The following is an 11,181-nucleotide window of genomic DNA, read 5'->3' as shown; positions in this document are numbered from 1 at the left end:
TTTCCATGCGTATTGTTGTAGGAGTTGCCAAAGTTATTAGAGGGGTTACTAGGAAAAGGCCCAGGAACATAGTTTCCTCTAAAAGCATTGTTGTTGCCAAAATTATTCCTACCAACAAAATTAACGTCCAAGCTAGCGTTGCTACTCTCAATCAAGGAAGACAAGGGCATATCATTAGGATCTAAAGGAGCACTTCTACTAGCAACCAAATTCATTAACTCATCCATCTTAGCACTTAACGAGTTAATTTCTTCTATAGCGTGTACCTTCTTACTAGTAGGTGACCTTTTAGTGTGCCACTGAGAGTAGTTCGTTATGATATTGTCTAGGAGTTTTGTAGCTTCTCCTAACGTGATTTCCATGAACACTCCACCTGAGCCAGAGTCCAAGATATTTCTAGAAGCGAAATTAAAGCCAGTCTAAAAGATTGTATAATCATCCAAAAACTCAAGCCATGAGCGGGACAATTTCTAATCATCAATTTCATTCTCTCCCAAGATTGTGCAACATGTTCATGATCAAGTTATTTAAAATTCATGATATCATTACGGAGAGAGATAATCTTAGCCGGCGGAAAATACTTGGATATGTAAGCATCTTTGCACTTGTTCCAAGAATCAATACTATTTTTGGGCAAAGACGAAAACCAAGTTTTTGCTCGATCTCGCAACGAGAAAGGAAAAAGCTTCAGTTTAATCACATCATTATCCACATCTTTCTTATTTTGCATATCACAAATCTCAATGAAGGTATTAAGATGGTATGCGACATCTACGCTAGGAAGGCCGGAGAATTGCTCTTTCATAACAAGATTCAGCAAAGCAACATTGATTTCGTATGATTCCGCACTAGTGGCGGGAGCAATCGGAGTACTAATAAAGTCATTATTATTAGTATTCGAGAAGTCACAAAGTTTGGTCTTTTTAGTCATGGTGACTTCAGCAAGCAAGCAAGCACACAAGCGAACAGAAAGCAAGCGAGAGAAAAGGGCGAACGAAAAAGGCAAACGAAAAAGGCAAATATTTTTGTAAATTTTTGTTTTTCGGAAGTGGGAGAGAGGAAAACGAGAGGCAAAAAAGTAAATGCAAGAGATGAGTTTGTGACACTTACTTGGATGCGTTCTTAACTTGATCCTCCCCGGCAACGGCGCTAGAAATCCTTCTGCTACTTCTCAAACAACAGCGCCGTAAATTGGCACGTTGACGGAGACTTGGCTTGCGTTGGTTTTTCCCTTGAAGAGGAAAGGGTGATGCAGCACAGGAGCAGTAAGTATTTCCCTCAGTTTGAGAACCAAGGTATTAATCCAGTATGAGAATCTCGTCAAGTCCAGAGTACCTGCACAAACACAAAAGAGCTTGCACCCAACGCTATAAAGGGGTTGTCAATCCCTTCAAGATTGATTGCAAAGTGAGATCTGAAGGCGGAAAGTGCAACGAAGTAAAAGAGTAAGGCTGAAAATATGGTGTGAAGTAGACCCGGGGGCCATAGTGTTCACTAGAGGCTTCTCTCAAAATAGCAAATAATACGGTGGGTGAACAAATTACTGTCGAGCAATTGATAGAATCGCGCAAAGTCATGACGATATCTAAGGCAATGATCATACATATAGGCATCACGTCCGAGACAAGTAGACCGATACTTTCTGCATCTAATACTATTACTCCACACATCGACCGCTCTCCAGCATGCATATTGTGTATTGAGTTCATGACAAACAAAGTAACGCCTTAAGCAAGATGACATGATGTAGAGGGATAAACTCAAACCAATGATGAAAACCCCATCTTTTTACCCATGATGGCAACAACACGATGCGTGCCTCGCTACCCATTCTGTCACTTGGTGAGGTCACCGCACGGTATGAACCCAAATCCAAGCACTTCTCCCATTGCAAGAATCATAGATCAAGTTGGCCAAACAAAACCCACAACTCAAAGAGAATTACAAGGATATGAAATCATGCATAAGAGAGATCAGAAGAAACTCAAATAACATTCATAGATAATCTGATCATAAATCCACAATTCATCGGATCTCGACAAACACACCGCAAAGAAGATTACATCAGATAGATCTCCATGAAGATCATGGAGAACTTTGTATTGAAGATCCAAGAGAGAGAAGAAGCCATCTAGCTACTAGCTATGGACCCGTAGGTCTATGGTGAACTACTCACGCATCATCGGAGAGGTCATGGTGTTGATGAAGAAGCCCTCCGTATCCGAATCTCCCCGTCGGCAGGGCACCAGAACGTGCCCTAGATGGGATCTTGCGGAGACAGAAGCTTGCGGCGGCGGAAAAATATTTTCGTGGATCTCGTCATTTTTTAGGGATTTTAGGGAATTTATAGGTGAAGGAGCTAGGGCAGGGAAGGCCCAGGGAGCCCACAAGCGTGGGAAGTGCGGGCCCCCTGGCCGTGCCATGGGGGCTTGTGGACTCCCGTGGGACTCGCTGCCTTAGTTCCCAAGCTTTCTGCGTAACTTATGTTCCGGAAAAAATCTTTTCGGAAGTTTTATTCCGTTTGGACAGTGTTTAAAATCCTCCTTTGAAAAGGGTCAAAAACACGGAAAAAATAGGAACTGGTACTTGGCACTGAGTTAATAAGTTAGTCCCAAAAAAGATATAAAAGGCATACAAAACATCCAAAGTTTGACAAGATAATAGCATGAAACCATCAAAAATTATAGATACGTTGGAGATGTATCAAGGGTCCATTGATTTCGGGCCCAATGTATGGTAGCAACTAGTCTTAGATCACATACACGGATCTCAGTTCCTAGGAACAGTTCCAATGAGACAACCCGCCATGTACTCCTACACAACCTCTCATCGGTACCTTTACCAAATGAGGTTCAGCACTTAACCTTTGTCACGAGAACACATTTATTCTCTCCAGTTCATCATTCAGATGAAACAGGCCTGACATAACTCTAAGCATAGCAAGCATAGCGGGGTAAAGCACATCATGGCTCAAGCATCTACCAGGTATGCTAGGTTGCAAGGTTTAGCTATTTACTGTGACAATGACAGGTCATGTAGAGGAATGGGTTCGACTACCGAAGCAAAAGCATTTGTAATGATGTGTCCTAATGCAATAAATGAGAGGAGGGACGAGAACATGGGATTTTATCAGAATGCTCAAAAGGGGTGCTTGCCTTGTGGATCAATGCAGGGCTACACTCCTTCAATTGGATACTTGTGAGTATCTGATACGTCCCGAACGTATCTATTATTTCTGCTTGTTCCAAGATCTTTTGGGTGACATTGTTATATGTTTTGCTACACTTTTATATCTTTTTACACATATTTGGATTAACCTACTAAGTCAGTGCACCCAGTGCCAGTTTATGTCTGCTGATGTCTTTTTTGCAGGGGCTTTTACTCAATTTTCTGAAGCCCCAAAAATCCCGAGAAAAATATATAAAAATGAGCGTACCGGAAGCTTCGAGATCACCGAAGATGGCCCAAAGGGGGGCCAGGGCCTGCCCAGGCGACCTCCCGACACGGCCTGGCCCCTGGCCGCGCCCACACGCCGCCTGGGTGGGTCCCACATCTTCTGACGCCCTCCTTTGGCCTATATTTCCTCCTCTGAGAGGAAACCCTTCCACAACATCAAGAATCGCGAATTTCTCCATCGTTCCGCCGCCGCAGCGCTTCCGAGATCGGGAGCGTCAGGAGACCTCTTCCTGGCACCCTGCCGGAGGGAGGATTGACCTCCGGGAGCTTCTCCACCGCCATGGACGCTTCCCGAACGTGCCGTAAGTAGTCCTCCTTGGACCACGAGTCGATGACAAGTAGCTATGTGATGTCTTCTCTCCAATCTTGTGCTTCCATGATTAGCCCTTGTGAGCTGCCCTACATGATCAAGGCATCTATGTAATTCTCTTGCTATTGCTATGCTCGGTTTGTTGGGATCCGATGGATTATGAGATTACGTTCAGATTGTTATGAGTTATATATTTAATTATCCTTTTATATTATGTTCCTTAGTGATTCATGCATGTTGTCCGTTGCTCTTTATTGCTTTGGCCGAGTAGTAGACTGTAACTCCAAGAGGGAGCGTTATGCATGATTGTGGGTTCATGCCCCCTCATGTCTAGCTTGAGTGACAGAAACATGAGACTAGGGGATGTGCTCTTGCCACCAGGGAGAAAATAATGGTGCTTGTGATCACGGTTGCAAAAATTGTTTACCTTACACATAGTTCGTTAATGCTATTGTCCGTTGCTTTGAGTTTACACTTTGGGTGGGGCTCGCAACTTAATACCAGCGAGATGTTCTGGATAGATATCTCAAGGTGGATGATTACTAATTAGATGGTGATGAATAAACGATCTACTTGTCTTGGCGTACTGGCCATTACTATTGAGCCTCTAACTTTCAAGTAGCATAATTAGCATTGTGGTGCGTTTATAATTCTGTCAATTGCCTAGCTGTAATTTGTTTACCCAAGCATAGTTGTTTATCATCTTTTGGGAGAGAGACATCACTAGTGAACATCATGTGACTCCGGTCCATATCACCACCATTGCTTACACCTCCATCATTTACTGCTTTCATTTAGTTTTCTGTTGCAATCACTATTACTATTTCCGCTTGTGTTTTGATCCTTTGCAAACTACAAGGCCGGAGAGATTGACAACCTCTCTGTACTCGTTGGGAGCAAAGTTATTTGTGTGTGTGCAGGTCCACGTCTTTTGCTAGCGCCAGCGCAACGGACACCTACTTGTTGATCCTAGGAGTCCTCTGATACGTCTCCAACGTATCTATAATTTTTGATGGTTTCATGCTATTCTCTTGTCAAACTTTGGATGTTTTGTATGCCTTTTATATCTTTTTTTAGACTAACTTATTAACTCAGTGCCAAGCGCAAGTTTCTAATTTTTCCATGTTTTTGACCCCTTTCAGAGGAGGATTTTAAACGGAGTCCAAACGGAACGAAACTTCCAATAAGATTTTTTCCGAAACAGAAGTAGATCGGGAAGCCTGAGAATCAGGGCAGGGGGCCAGTAGGGGCCCCACAAGCCCCCTAGCCGCGGCCAGGGGGGGCCCGCACCTCCCAGGCTTGTGGGCTCCCTGGGTCACCTCTACCCTAGGTCTTTCGCCTATATATTCCCTAAAATCCCAGAAAAAATCACGAGATCATCGAAAGTACTTTTCCGCCGCCGCAAGCTTCTGTCTCCGCAAGATCCTATCTGGGGCACGCTCTGGTGCCCTACCGAAGGGGAGATACGGATATAGAGGGCTTCTTCATCAACACCATGACCTCTCCGATGATGCGTGAGTAGTTCACCATAGACCTACGGGTCCATAGCTAGTAGCTAGATGGCTTCTTCTCTCTCTTGGATCTTCAATACAAAGTTCTCCATGATCTTCATGGAGATCTATCCGATGTAATCTTATTTTGCGGTGTGTTTGTCGAGATCCAATGAATTGTGGATTTATGATCAGATTATCTACGAATCTTATTTGAGTCTCTTCTGATCTCTCTTATGCATGATTTCATATCCTTGTAATTCTCTTTGAGTTGTGGGTTTTGTTTGGCCAACTAGATCTATGATTCTTGCAATGGGAGAAGTCCTTGGTTTTGGGTTCATACCATGCAGTGACCTCACCTATTGATAGAAGGGGTAGCGAGGCACACATCATGTTGTTGCCATCAAGGGTAAAAAGATGGGGTTTTCATAACTGGTTTGAGTTTATCCCTCTACGTCATGTCATCTTGCTTAAGGCATTACTCTGTCCGTCATGAACTCAATACACTAGATGCATGCTAGGTAGCGGTCCATGTGTGGAGTAATAGTACTAGATGCAGAAAGTATCGGTTTATTTGTCTCGAACTTGATGCCTATATGTATGATCATTGCCTTAGATGTCGTCATGACTTTGCACGGTTCTATCAATTGCTCGACAGTAATTTGTTCACCCACCGTAATATTTGCTACTTTGAGAGAAGCCTCTAGTGAACACTATGGCCCCCGGGTGTACTCCAAACCATATTTTCAGCCTTACTCTTTTTCTTCATTGCACTTTCTGCCTTCAGATCTCACTTTGCAACCAATCTTGAAGGGATTGACAACCCCTTTATAGCGTTGGGTGCAAGCTATTTTGTGTTTTTGCAGGTACTCTGGACTTGACCAGATTCTCCTACTCGATTGATAGCTTGGTTCTCAAACTGAGGGAAATACTTACTACTCATGTGCTGCATCACCCTTCCTCTTCTAGGGAAAAGCCAACGCAAGCAAGTCTCCGTCAACATGTCAATTTCTGGCGTTGTTGTTTGAGAAGTAGCATCCTCCTGGTTCGATATCCTTACAGTCTCCGTGTAAGGGAAAACTTGCTGCTAACTACATCTCAACCTTCCACTTGGGGTAACCAGCGAGGAGCGAGAAGTATATACATCATCTCGTCATCAAGCAAAGTTTTCTGGTGCCGTTACCGGGGACTCCAGCGTTCAAGTTAGGGGAGTTGCACGCTATCCTTTACCTTTGCTTTTAGTCTTGTTAGTTTGCTTTCTAGTTATGCTTAATGGAAAACAAAAAAAATATGAGACAACTTTATAAACTTTATCTTGAACTAGGACATGAAGTGTTTGAGGAGAAAATTTAAAAACCTATGGAGCTTTATTATTTGCATAACAATTATGATGGTGGCAATGTTATTAGTATGCTTTCTTTGAATATCAATATTGCTAATGACATGGAAATCTCTAAGCTTGGGGATGACGGGTTTGATGAACATGCTATTTTTAGTCCCCCAACTGTTGAGGAGAAAATTTGCTTTGATGATAATATGCTTCCTAAATATGATGATCGCCATGATGATAATGATTGCTTTACTCTCACTATTTCTAATAATAAATATTTTTCTTATAAGAAGAGTAACGATAATTTTATGCTTTTGGATCATGGAAATAATGCCTTATATGATAGTTATATTGTTGAGTTCATCCATGATGCCCCTGAAATTTATAATGAGAGGGGGATACATGGTTCTAAACAAAGTTGTCAGAATGACGATTCTGAATCGGATCGGAGATCCGTTGCTAGGACCGTGAATGGTAGAATCTTAACTATCAGGATCGTAGAAACTTAGATTCTATGAGCCGAATCATAGAATCGGAGGGGCTAGTTTGGATTGTAAGATCGTAAGATTCTAAGACTTGAGTCACGATTCTGACAACTTTGGTTCTAAATATCTAAAAAATAAGAATTTCCCCTCTTTATGTTGAAGGTATTGAAGCTCCACTTGTTTTGCCTTCCTATGCTTATTTCTTTGCGCTTCAATGAATTATTCTATTGCAATACTCCTATGCATAGGAAGCATGTTAGACTTAAATGTGTTTGGTATTTGCTTCCTGATGCTTGCTGCCTCTTAAGCTTGCATTGGTTTTTCCCTTGAAGAGGAAAGGGTGATGCAGCACAGGAGCTGTAAGGATTTCCCTCAGTTTGAGAACCAAGGTATCAATCCAGTAGGAGAATCAATCCAAGTGCCATAGTACCTGCACAAACACAAACGAGCTTGCACCCAACACTATAAAGGGGTTGTCAATCCCTTCAAGATTGATTGCAAAGTGAGATCTGAAGGCGGAAAGTGCAACGAAGTAAAAGTGAAAGGATGAAAATATGGTGTGAAGTAGACCCGGGGGCCATAGTGTTCACTAGAGGCTTCTCTCAAAATAGCAAATATCACGGTGGGTGAACAAATTACTATCGAGCAATTGATAGAACCGCGCAAAGTCATGACGATATCTAAGGCAATGATCATACATATAGGCATCACGTCCGAGACAAGTAGACCGATACTGTATGCATCTACTACTATTACTCCACACATCGACCGCTATCCAGCATGCATCTAGTGTATTGAGTTCATGACGAATAGAGTAACGCCTTAAGCAAGATGACATGATGTAGAGGGATAAACTCAAACCAATGATGAAATCCCCATCTTTTTACCCTTGATGGAAACAACACGATGCGTGCCTCGCTACCCCTTCTGTCACTGGGTGAGGTCATCGCACGGTATGAACCCAAAACCAAGCACTACTCCCATTGCAAGAATCATAGATCAAGTTGGCCAAACAAAACCCACAACTCGAAGAGAATTACAAGGATATGAAATCATGCATATAAGAGAGCAGAAGAAACTCAAATAAGATTCATAGATAATCTGATAATAAATCTACAATTCATCGGATCTCGACAAACACACCGCAAAAGAAGATTACATCGGATAGATCTACATGAAGATCATGGAGAACTTTGTATTGAATATCCAAGAGAGATAAGAAGCCATCTTGCTACTAGCTATGGACCCGAAGGTCTATTGTGAACTACTCATGCATCGTCGGAGAGGTCATGGTCTTGATGAAGAAGCCCTCCGTATCCGAATCCCCCCTCCGGCAGGGCAGCAGAACGTGCCCCAGATGGGATCTTGCGGAGACAGAAGCTTGCGGTGGCGGAAAAGTATTTTCGTGGATCTCTCGCGCAGTTTTGGATTTTTCAGGAATTTATAGGCGGAAGAGGTAGGGCAGACGAGCCATAGGGGGACCACAAGCCTGCTAGGCGCGGCCCTCCTGGCCGCGCCTAGGGGGCTTGTGGCGTCCCCTCGTGGCTTCTGCCTTGGTTCTCACGTCCCGTGCGTATCTTCTGTTCCGGAAAAAATCTTTTCAAAAGTTTTATTCCGTTTGGACACCATTTCAAATCCTCCTCTGAAAAGGGTCAAAACACGGAAAAAACAGGAACTGGCACTTGGCACTGAGTTAATAATTTAGTCCCAAGAAAGATATAAAAGGCATACAAAACATCCAAAGTTTGACAAGATAATAACATGGAACCATAAAAAATTATAGATACGTTGGAGACGTATCAAGCATCCCCAAGCTTAACTCCTCTCGTCCTCGAGTAGGGAAGTGATAAAGACTGAATTTTTGATGTGGAATGCTACCTAGCGTAGTTGTCCTTTGTAACTTCTTTCATGTGACATGAATGTTCAGATCCATAAGATTCAAAACAATAGTTTGCTATTGACATGAAAACAATAATACTTCAAGCAAACTAGCAAGGTAATCATGAACTTTCGAAATAACAAGGCCAAAGAAAGTTATCCCTACAAAATCATATAGTCTGGCTATGCTCCATCATCCCCACACAACTAATTTAAATCATGCACAACCCCGGTATTGGCCAAGTAATTGTTTTCTCACTCTTACTTTCTCAAACCTTTTTCAACTCTCACGTAATACATGAGCGTGAGCCATGGATATAGCACTATAGGTGGAATAGAGTGTGGTGGAACTTGTGAGACAAAAAGGAGGAGATGGTCACATTGACTCGGCGTATCAAAGGACTATGGAGATGCCCATTAATAGATATCAATGTGAATGAGTAGGGATTGCCATACAACTGATGCACTAGAGCTATAAGTATGTGAAAGCTCAAAAGGAGAACTAGTGGGTGTGCATCCAACTTGCTTGCTCACGAAGACGTAGGGAAATTTTGAGGAAGCCCATCATTGTAATATACAAGCCAAGTTATATAATAAAGATTCCCACTAGTATATGGTGTGACAAAACGAGAGGCTCTCAATCATGAAGAACATGGTGCTAATATGAAGCACAAGTGTGGAAAAGATAGTAGCATTGTCCCTTCTCTCTTCCTTTTTTTATTTGGCCTCTTTTTTTCTTTCCTCTTTTTTTGTGGGCAACTTTGGCCTATCTTTTTTAATTTCCTCACATGGGGCAATGCTCTAATAATGATGATCATCACACTTTTATTTACTCACAACTCAAAGCTTAGAATGATGATGACTCTATAGGAAATGCCTCCGGCGGTGTATCGGGATGTGCAACGATCTAGCTTGGCGTATGACGTTGAAACATCTCGCTAGCTATCTTACGATCATGCAATGGCAATATGAGAGTGACGGCACAACTCATGAGACGGAACAGTGGGAGTTGCATGGCAATATATCTTGGAATGGCTATGAAAATGCCATAGTGGGTAGGTATGGTGGCTGTTTTGAGGAATGCATATGGTGCGTTTGTGCACCGGCGAAAATTGCGCGGTACTAGAGAGGCTAGCAATGGTTGAAGGTGAAAGTGCATCTATACCATTGTAATGCCCAAGATGCGACCCTATCCTTAATTTGGCACGAGCGCCTCGTTAGGGATAGAAGCGCATCTCGTCGTTTCACAAGAATGGATATCTTTACAAGTAAATGTACTGAAAAGAAGAGATATATACATATAGAATTGGCTTACACTCGCCACAAGCTACATCAGAGTCACATCAGTACAATACATAATCATCATGAAGAAGAGCAGGGTCCGACTATGGACGAAAACAAACGAGAAAAGAAGAACGACGTCCATCCTTGCTATCCCAGGCTGCCGGCCTGGAACCCATCCTAGATCGATGAAGCAGAAGAAGAATAAACTCCAAATGAACAATCAACGCACTCGCGTCAAGTAACCTTTACCTGTACCTACAACTGGTGTTGTAGTAATTTGTGAGCCATGGGTATCGAGACTCAGCAATCTCATTTCCAAAGGTATCAAGACTAGCAAATATTAATGGGTGAGATATGGTTAAGTGGTGAGGCTGCAGCATGCGACTACGCAATACTTAGTGGCTAACTTATGAGTACAAGAAATAAAGAGGGGGATGATCTACGCATAACGAACGTGAACTACTGATGATCAAATGAATGATCCTGAACACCTACTTATGTCAGACATAACCCCTCCGTGTCCTCGATCGGATAAGGAACTCACGAAAGAGACAATCACGGTTACGCACTCAATTGGCATATTTTAATTAAGTTAACTTCAAGTTATCTAGAACCAGTGTTAAACAAAGTTTCCACGTTGCCACATAACCGCGGGCACGGCTTTCCGTATAGGACACGACCAAAACTGAGCAACGGTTCAAAAACTACGGGCTAAACAAGAAATCACTACAATCTGCCAAAATCAGCCACATAACATTTTCTACACCCCACAACTACGAGCTACACAAATCCTATATACTCATCCAAGGCATGAGACGATAGAGGGCAAGAAGCAGTACAACATACAACTAACAACACCTAGCATGGAAGCATGGATCACTTGGAAAATAAGTCACAAAATGGCTTCTCACACAGAGTTTCAGACTTAGTGAAAATAACACTTCATGA

Source organism: Hordeum vulgare, chromosome 1H (assembly GCF_904849725.1).
Source record: "Hordeum vulgare subsp. vulgare chromosome 1H, MorexV3_pseudomolecules_assembly, whole genome shotgun sequence".
Lineage (NCBI taxonomy): Eukaryota > Viridiplantae > Streptophyta > Magnoliopsida > Poales > Poaceae > Hordeum > Hordeum vulgare.
The sequence above is the reverse complement of the archived record's forward strand: the minus strand, read 5'-3'. Positions refer to the sequence as shown.